Below are 10,054 nucleotides of genomic sequence, written 5' to 3' on the forward strand. Positions count from 1 at the left end.
TTATGAACTTTTAAAAAAATCTCTTAACTGACTCTTTCTATTCAGAAATACAACAAATCTTTATATTAAATTAACTCATATTTTATATCTTTCAAAAAATTATAGTGTTCTCATAATCTTATTATTCCTTGTTTAGATTATTCTCATATTTTTCATTTTATTCAAATTAATCTTATGTTTTCCCATTTTATGTTTTAACTAACAAATAAGAAAATATTTTAAAGCACTTATATACAGTTACTTTTTATAAGAAATATAATTTCTTACATTTCATTACCTTACCAAATTCTTATTAGGACTTTTAAATGGATTAAATTATATTCTGTAAACGTACTCTATTAACTTATAATTGTGAAAAGCATGTTTCTGCCTTTTTCTGGTTCTGGCATTAATGTAGTGATTTGAATTTGACATTATCTTGTATCTATTTAATTGCTATATAGGGGAATGTTAAGTTCTACAGTATAAATGTGAGTTTCTACCAACTTACTGTGGCATTTCTAAATATTTGTCATATATAATTTGGTGCTGTTCTTGGTGAATCATTCAGCATATTTGTGTGTGTATATATATATATACATATATATAATTGTTATATTTATTGTATTTAAAACTTTTAAACATATATTTCAGTATACCATATATGCAGTATGTTGCATAAATTGTGTCGGCATAGGTAAATACATTTTTGCACATACTATATCAACTTCCACATCAAGATGTAGAAATGTTCTAACATAGAAGTCTCCGTGTGCCTCTTCCAGGTCAATAGCTTGTTCTCTCCCAGAGGTAATCACTGTTCCAAGAGTTAGCTTTGCCAGTTCCTGATCTTCAAGTGAGTGAAAAAGAGTACATACTAATGATCACTCCTTAGTTTGTCTTTGACAAAGTTTGTCTTTGACCCCCCTCCAAGTGAAGGAGGTCATTAATCTAGATTTTTGCCAGGAAAACCACTGGGTTTAGTAATATTATTTTATGGATTAAAAAATCTAAGCAGTATACTGAGGGTCAAGAGTAGAGATGGTATTCCTAGTCAGTTCTGAAAATACAATTTAGTGAATTCAATCTGCCATGCTTTATGTGGCTTACAGTAGCCTGGGAAACTTAATATATCACCGCTTCCCTGGTGGCTCAGAGGTTAAAGCGTCTGTCTGAAATTCAGGAGGCCTGGGTTCGATCCCTGGGTTGGGAAGACCCCTGGAGAAGGCAATGGCACTCCACTCCAGTACTCTTGCCTAGAGAATCCCATGGAGGGAGGAGCCTGGTAGGCTATAGTCCATGGGGTCGCTAGGAGTCGGATATGACTGAGTGACTTCACCTTCACTTTCAACACTTAAACATTATAAACAGTGCTTGAACAGGAGAAAATGCCAGCAGAAAAGACATACAGATTTGATTATTGTTGGAGTTTAATACATACATTTACCCTTCGGTAAGTAAAATGAAAATCAACAAGGAAGACCTAAATCTCAAAGACCTACAATGCAATGCAAACTTAAAGTTTGCACGTTCCATCATTAGGGTAGAGTATCCCATTTTGTAGAGAGCACTAGAGTAAAATTGTTTAACTGATACAGGCTCTAGATGATCACTCAACTGGACCAAAAGAAATTATAACTTTATTCCACCGTTAAAGCTTCTAACTTGCTTAGGACTTAACCCTTTCTATCATCTATCATTGTGAAATCATTATTCTCTATTACCTTGCACAAATCATATGTCTTTCTATTACTGATAATTACTCAAAGGTGCCCTTTTTCCTGCCCTTTAAATTCCAGTAAGTCAGCTGTAATTATCAAACAGCTTCCCATGTGTGACATCACTGCAATAGACCTTTATCAGGCTATATAGTTAATCTTAGCCATAATGACACAGCTTGTAATATTCCAAAATCAAATCCATTTTACAGCTCATTTTACAACTCCATGGTTAGTTGTAAAAGCTCCCCTGTGATGAGATTAATATATCTTTTACTAAACATGTAAAACATTTACTCAGCTAAGTTTTGCTAGCGACTTTAGTATTCTTCACCACTTCAATCAATCAATGACTAAAACATAAATAATGAGATATGCTATTCATATTTGAACTATGTTGTCTGAAATACTTAGGATACACACATTCACATGACACTTAACAACTAAGATAGTCCATTTCTTTTTTCCTTTTTTTATTGACCATTCTGTAAAAAAATTTAAAAAATCAGCAGAAACACTCTCCCAAAAGAAAAATAATAATTGAGGACAGCTGAAAAGCAGGGGCAAGCTACACTTCCCTGGTAGTTCAGTGGTAAAGAACTGCCTGGCAATGCAGAAGATACAAGATGTGCAGATATGATCCCTGGGTCGGGAAGATCCCCTGGAGAAGGAAATAGCAACCTCTCCAGTATTCTCACCTGGGACATCCCACAGAGAGAGGAGCCTGGCAGGCCATAGTGCATGGGATCGCAAAAAGTTGGACATATGTAACCAACAAAACAAAATTTTTTGGATACTACACTAAAAGCATGATCCTTAAGAGAACAAACTGACAAAATTGACTCTACCAAATTTAAAACGTCTGCTCTTTGAAAGACACTGTTACAGAAATAAAAAGACAACCCACAGTCTGGTAAAAAAAATAGTTGTAAAATCTAATTAGGACTCACCTCCAGAATTTTTAAAGAATTTCAAAACTCAGTATTAAGAAAACATACAACCGACTTCAAAAAATAAGCAAAAGATTTAAATAGAGACTTCACTAAAGATAGTGTGTGAATGACAAACTACATGATAATATATTCCACCTCATCATTATTAGAGAAGTATAAATTTAAACCAAAAGTGTCTAGCCCAATGCTGAGCTTGAAGTACGAATATATATTTTCAGTAAATCACTTAAAAGTAAAATAAATATATTAAAATTTAGGACTTTAAATGTTCTCCAATCCTTATATTGAACAATCCCAGTGTATCTCCTATTATTCAAAGAGAGGCAAAAATCTCAACTTGAAAAATTAAAATATTTTTGTTTAGCTTAATTTAATAAATAAATGCCAAAGGGCATTCTTAGACGTGGACATGGGAATGTTGAAAATTTTATAATAGAGAGGTAATGAATAATCTTGATAAGCAAAGGTGTCAGATCATACAAACGCTTCCTTCTGAAAACTTATGTTCTTGCATGGTCTGATGTGGAATATCATAGGATACCAACTGTCACCTACCCAAGCATATTACATCATATTGGTATAACAGCTTTCCTCATCCAGTGAGTCTAGGCCACTTCCTCTCATCCCTCACAGATACTGGTAATCCTTTTCCCAGTTAGAGAATGTGGAAGAGAAGCAATACCTCCAATAACTTTGATATTAATATTATGAGAAACTTTATATTTCACTGTTGATTTTCTGAGTTGGTCTTAAAAAGTATCTTCACTTAATTTAATCAGACTGGCATGATTCTGGAAGAGTGGAAACAGAGGAAAGGTCAGCTCTGAAACTGAGTCTTTAAGCTACCAAGTACCCATTTAAACCTCCTCTCTGGCTGACTGAACATGCCCTTCAGTAGGTAGACATTGGACGGAGAGGAGAAAGCAGACAGAAAAGAGAACACGTAAAATGAAGAGATGTAAGAACAAGGAAAATTTGAATTAAACATTATGCTAATTCACTCTTAACAATATTATCACCATGTTTTATATCAAAGATATACTTTATAAAAGAATGAAAGTGTTTAACAGAGATCTGATTCCATTTAAATTCAAGAGGGGTGAAGAAAAATCAAAAAGACATAGGGATATTATACTGAGGAGAGAAGTTATAAAACTAGACATTATTTTTCAGTCAGCAGCAACCATGAAAAGGCAGCACCCAGCTGGGGGAAATTCCTCCTCTCTTGGCAAGCTGGAGAATCTACCTGAAGTGTGAAGACTTTGGCTAAAACCCTGGAGAGGGCATTCTGCAATAAACAACTTGATACCACTTTATCTTGTCATACAACCCTGAAACTCTTCACAATAATTTGAAAATATGCTCCTCTGCTTGGTACACAGGCAAAGCTCCCACTAGTGTCTGCATAAGAACAGGATCAAGCATGCTGTGTCTAAGTGGAAGAGCCCTGGTCACCCAGGCAGCTCTCTGGCTTCAACTGTTGTATTAGCTCTAATTCTTCAAGGAAATCTTTAAAAAAGAAAATGCAAACACCGCAACAGCTGGAGGAAGCAGTTGAGTCCTTGGATTATTTCTAAGCAGTGTTTCACCTTAATGTTTTTGGAAGTTAACTAGAAACGATCAAAATGGCCCATCCATATTTATGAGTGGGTATGTGTGTGTGTGTGTGTGTGTATACATATACACACACATATGCATGTGTATATATGTGCACATATACACATGCACATATACACATATGCATATATGTGTATGTATATATATGCATTCATTGATTAAAATGGTTATTTTGGCGTTCATATTTAAAAATACTATAGAACACATTTAACTATGCTGAAAGTGAAAAGTGAAAGTGTTCCAGCCAAGAGTACTGGAGTGGGTTGCCATTTCCTTCTCCAGTTAGTCACTCAGTTGTGTCCAACTCTTTGCAACCCTACGGACTGTAGCCCACCAGGCTCCTCTGTCCATGGGATTCGCCAGGCAAGAATACTGGAGTTGTTAGTCATTCCCTTCTCCAGGGGATCTTCCCAACCCAGGAATCAAACCCAGGTCTTCTGCATTGCATGAAGATTCTTTACCATCTGAGCCATTAAGAAAGTCCTAATTATGCTGATGCAAACATTATTCTCTAGTGAGAATAATGATATCTATTGCTTCAAAGATATCTCTTGCTGATTAAAGAACACATCACATAGATAGTTCAATACAAATATTATACCATAGTAATTATTCTTTGGATCTGTCACAGGACATTTGAATAGAAAATATTCTAGTGATTAAGCTTTTTTATCCTTAAATATTCTCCACCAAACTAAACATGATGGTTATCTCTAATTGTGAGAATATGAGTTTGTTTTGTTTTAGTTGTTGTTTAATTTTGATTGGCTTCTCTATTTTTCTACAATCGTCATGATTTGGCTATTGCGCTTCATTTTTTAGTTACTGTATTTTTAAAAGTCTCTCTTTTGAAAGATTTACTTATTTTCACTTCTTTACTTTTGGCTGTGCTGGGTCTTCATTGCTGCGGGCTTTCTCTAGCTGTGGTGAGCAGGGGCGACCCTTTGTTGCAGTTCTTGGGCTTCTCATTGAGACAGCTTCTCTAGTGGCAGTGCAGGCTCTAGGGCAGGTGGGCTCAATAATTGCAGCTCACAGGCTCGAGAGCACTGCTCAGGGGCTGTGGTGCATGGGCTTCACTGCCCCACAGCATGTGGGATCTTCCCAGACTAGGAATCGAACTCATGTCCCCGGCATTGGCGGGCAGATTCTTAGCCACTGGACCACTAGGGAGGCCCTACATTTTTTATTTAATTTTAAACTGTAAAAATTTCCTCTCCAGACCCAGTTTCCATTTTCCCTTTCCCCTTTTCCTCTGTGTCCAAGAGGCTGGTACATATAGAGCATAGGCAGGCTTTATTGTCATTCGGCTACCATTTTACATTTGGTCAATAAGTAGCAGACAATCACTGCATTAATGAAGTTCAACATTAATTCATGATTTTAAAATACTTAGTAAACTAGGAATGGGAAGCTTACAATTACTTCTACTAACAGAGTCACAGATTTATATAGTTCCTGCTTGTCTGAAGTTACTTAATAGTTTTTGAAGAATTAAGTCTTATCAAATACAACCATGTAGCTTTTTAAAATATTAAAGTCAGAAGGAAATAGCAACTCACTGCAGTACTCCTGCTTGGGAAATCCCATAGACAGAGAAGTCTGGCAGACTACAATCCATGGTGTTCTTTTGGGCACAACTTCAGGACTAAACAACAGCAAAGTATAAAAGTCTGTAGGAATGGTTTCTCTTCTTAACATTCTTAGTCTTGGTTCTTTTTTTCACTTTTTTCCTTCTCTATCAGTTTCATAAAATAATAAAAATTTCCCCTGAAATTGAAATAAGACAAAGATGGAAGTTAACATCATAGCTATTCATCATTTCCTAAAGGTCCTACTTAGAGCAATTATGCCACTCCTGCTCAGACGCTCAGTTGTGTCTGACTCTTTGCAACCCCATGGACTGTAGCCTGCCAGACTCTTCTGTCCATGAGATTCTCCAGGCGAGAATGCTGGAGTGGGCTGCCATTTAAGAGCACTTATACTCTTTACTTATCTGTGTGCACTATATTTCTCAATGCTTGCATCCATAAAAGTGAAAATGAACGTAAACATATATGGACAATTTATGACAATGGAGCAAAAATACACACTGGAGAAAGAATAGCCTCTTCAAAATAAGAGGAGACTATTTTTTCTGGTGTTGGAAAACGAGACAGCCACATGCAAAATAATGAAACTAGACCACTCTCTTACATCACACACAAAAAGTAACTCAAAATTGATTAGAGACGTGAGTGTAAAACCTGAAGTCATAAAATTCTTATAAGAAAACATAGGCAGTAATCTCACTGACACCTTGGTGCTATTTATGTGGAACAGGCTCCAAAAGCAAAGGAAAAAGGTGAAAATAAATCAGACTACATTAGACTGTAAAAGCTTCTGTACAGCAAGGGAAACAGCTATCAAAAGAAAAGTCAACCTATTGAAAGGCAGAAGATTTTTATAAATCATGTTAGTATATTCAATAAGGGGCAAATATTCAAAATATATGAAGAACTCAAGCAACTCAACAACAACAAAAGAAACAACTCAATTTAAAATGGGCAGAATTTCTAGATTGTTTTTCCAAAGAAGACATACAGATGGCCAACCAGCACAAACGAAGATGTACAACATCACTAATAAGGAAAATACAAATCAATACAACAATGAAATATCACCTCATATTTGTTAGAATAGCTTTTACTAAAAAGACAAAAATGACAAATAATGGAGAGGATGTGGAGAAAATGGAGTTCTTGTATACATTGTTGGTTCAGTTCAGTTCAGTTCAGTCGCTCAGTCGTGTCCGAATCTGTGACCCCATGAACTGCAGCACGCCAGGCCTCCCTGTTCATCACCATCTCCCGGGGTTCACTCAGACTCACATCCATCGAGTCAGTGATGCCATCCAGCCATCTCATCCTTGGTGGTCCCCTTCTTCTCCTGCCCCCAATCCCTCCCAGCATCAGAGTTTTTTTTCCAATGAGTCAACTCTTCTCATGAAGTGGCCTAAGTACTGGAGTTTCAGCTTTAGCATCAGTCCTTCCAAAGAAATCCCAGGGCTGATCTCCTTCAGAATGGACTGGTTGGATCTCCTTGCAGTCCAAGGGACTCTCAAGAGTCTTCTCCAACACCACACTTCAAAAGCATCAATTCTTCGGTGTTCAGCCTTCTTCACAGTCCAACTCTCACATCCATACATGACCACAGGAAAAACCATAGCCTTGACTAGACGGACCTCAGTAGGCAAAGTAATGTCTCTGCTTTTGAATATGCTACCTAGGTTGGTCATAATTTTTCTTCCAAGGAGTAAGCATCTTTTAATGTCATGGCTGCAGTCACCATCTGCAGTGATTTTCAAGACCCCAAAATAAAGTCTGAAACTGTTTCCACTGTTTCCCCATCTATTTCCCATGAAGTGATGGGACCAGATGCCACAATCTTCATTTTCTGAATGTTGAGGTTTATGCCAACTTTTTTGCTCCTTCTTTCACTTTCATCAAGAGGCTTTTTAGCTCCTCTTCACTTTCTGCCATAAGGGTGGTGTCATCTGCATATGTGAGGTTATTGATATTTCTCCCGGCAATCTTGATTCCAGCTTGTGTTTCTTCCAGTCCAGCGTTTCTCATGATGTACTCTGTGTAGAAGTTAAATAGAACTATAAATTAATGAAGCCACTATGGAAAACAGTATCAGTTCAGTTCAATTCAGTCGCTCAGTCATGTCCGACTCTGCGACCTCATGAATCACAGCACACCAGGCCTCCCTGTCCATCACCAACTCCTGGAGTTCACCCAGACTCACGTCCATCGAGTCAGTGATGCCATCCAGCCATCTCATCCTCTGTCATCCCCTTCTCCTCCTGCCCCCAATCCCTCCCAGCATCAGAGTCTTTTCCAATGAGTCAACTCTTCGCATGAGGTGGCCAAAGTACTGGAGTTTCAGCCTTAGCATCATTCCTTCCAAAGAAATCCCAGGGCTGATCTCCTTCAGAATGGACTGGTTGGATCTCCTTGCAGTCCAAGGGACTCTCAAGAGTCTTCTCCAACACCACAGTTCAAAAGCATCAATTCTTTGGCGCTCAGCCTTCTTCAGAGTCCAACTCTCACATCCATACATTACCACAGGAAAAACCATAGCCTTGACTAGACAGTAGAGAGATTCCTAAAAACAAATTAAGAATAAATCTACTGTATGACCCAGGTATTCCACTTCTGGATATGTATGCATGGAACATGTAAACACTAATGCAAATACATGTACCCTTATGTTCATTGCAGCATTACTTCCATAAGTGTGTGTATATACATATATGGGATACTACTTAACCATAAAAAAATGAAACTCTGCCATTTGTAGTAACATGGATGGACCTTGAAACTATTATACTAAGTGAAGTGAGTCAGATGGAGGAAGACAAATACCATATTTCTCTCATATGTGGATTCTAAAAAAAAGAAAAACAAAACAAATACAAACTCATAGATATACAGAGAACAGATTAGTGGCTACCAGAGTAGAAGCGGGTTGGGGTGTGGAGAAAAATGGGTAAAAGGAGTCAGCTTTATGGTACTGGCTGGCAACTAGACTTGTGACTGTGATCACTTTGTAGTGTATAGAGAAGCTCAGTGATAATGCTGCATTCCTGAAATTTATATAATAAAAATTCTACTTAAAAAATAAAATTTAGACAGATGTAATTTTGAAAGGTATAAGCAGGTAGACTGGACAAGTCCTATTTCTCACTGAAGCTTTCCCATTTGCCCTCAGGGTATTCTCCTAGAAACTCTGCATTCTTTTACCATGTTGGGGGATGGAAGAGATGAGACCATTAAATGTAGATTGTCATCACTGCTGTAAAATACATCTAGTTTAGCACATCCCAACTGTGAACCCAGACATTGTTTCTAATGCCATAGATTAGCTTTAACTGACATAGGTATAAGATACAGAAAGGTATGAAGTCATACTGTGTTTTGTCCATGTCTTGAATGAAGAGGTCTCCACCAGGTACCTACATATTGATTTGTGTCTTATATATATCTTGCTAAGATATATTATTGAAATTCAGGGTGGGCAAAAGGGATAACTGAAAAAAAATTAAGTAAGAGAACCTGTAAGATACTTCAGCTCCAGGCTTGCTCTACAACAGATCAGCTTTAGAAAAGAGCAAATATGGTAGGGAAGGATTTAAAAAGTTGACTCCTTCAATATTTTTCATGCCCTCATAGCACATAAAAGTCTTTCTGAATCTCCAAAAATATGAGTAATCCAGTTTAAATACTGCAGAGTACCTGCATCCTGCCAGACCCTCAAATATAGTTTGCAATGAAGTCTCTGCCGCTTTAACCTGACCCAAAATGGGACTAGGTATTTTAAGTTCTACTTAGAGAAATTTTATTTATTTATTTGTATTTTTAAATTTTATTTAAATTTATTTATTTTAATTGGATGCTAATTACTTTACAATATTGTGTTGGTTTTGCCATACATCAACATGAATCCACCACGGGTGTACACGTGTTCCCCATCCTGAACCCCCCTCCCACCTCCCTCCCCATACCATCCCTCTGGGTCATCCCAGTGCACCAGCCCCAAGCATCCTGTATCCTGCATCGAACCTGGACTGGTGATTTGTTTCTTATATGATATTATACATGTTTCAATGCCATTCTCCCAAATCATCCCACCCTCTCCCTCTCCCACAGAGTCCAAAAGATTGTTCTATACATCTGTGTCTCTTTTGCTGTCTCGCATACAGGGTTATCATTACCATCTTTCTAAATTCCATATATATGCGTGAGA

The 10,054-nt window shown here is 37.3% G+C and overlaps 1 non-coding gene across 1 annotated transcript; it reads left to right on the plus strand.

The window, feature by feature from the left end:
* Nucleotides 1-1,120: 1,120 nt before the first annotated feature.
* TRNAF-GAA (transfer RNA phenylalanine (anticodon GAA)) lies at nucleotides 1,121-1,192 on the plus strand. The gene has a single exon. It is a non-coding gene; the product is annotated as a tRNA-Phe (tRNA).
* Nucleotides 1,193-10,054: the final 8,862 nt, after the last annotated feature.

This window comes from Ovis canadensis, chromosome 6 (genome assembly GCF_042477335.2).
Source record: "Ovis canadensis isolate MfBH-ARS-UI-01 breed Bighorn chromosome 6, ARS-UI_OviCan_v2, whole genome shotgun sequence".
Taxonomy (NCBI): Eukaryota; Metazoa; Chordata; class Mammalia; order Artiodactyla; family Bovidae; genus Ovis; species Ovis canadensis.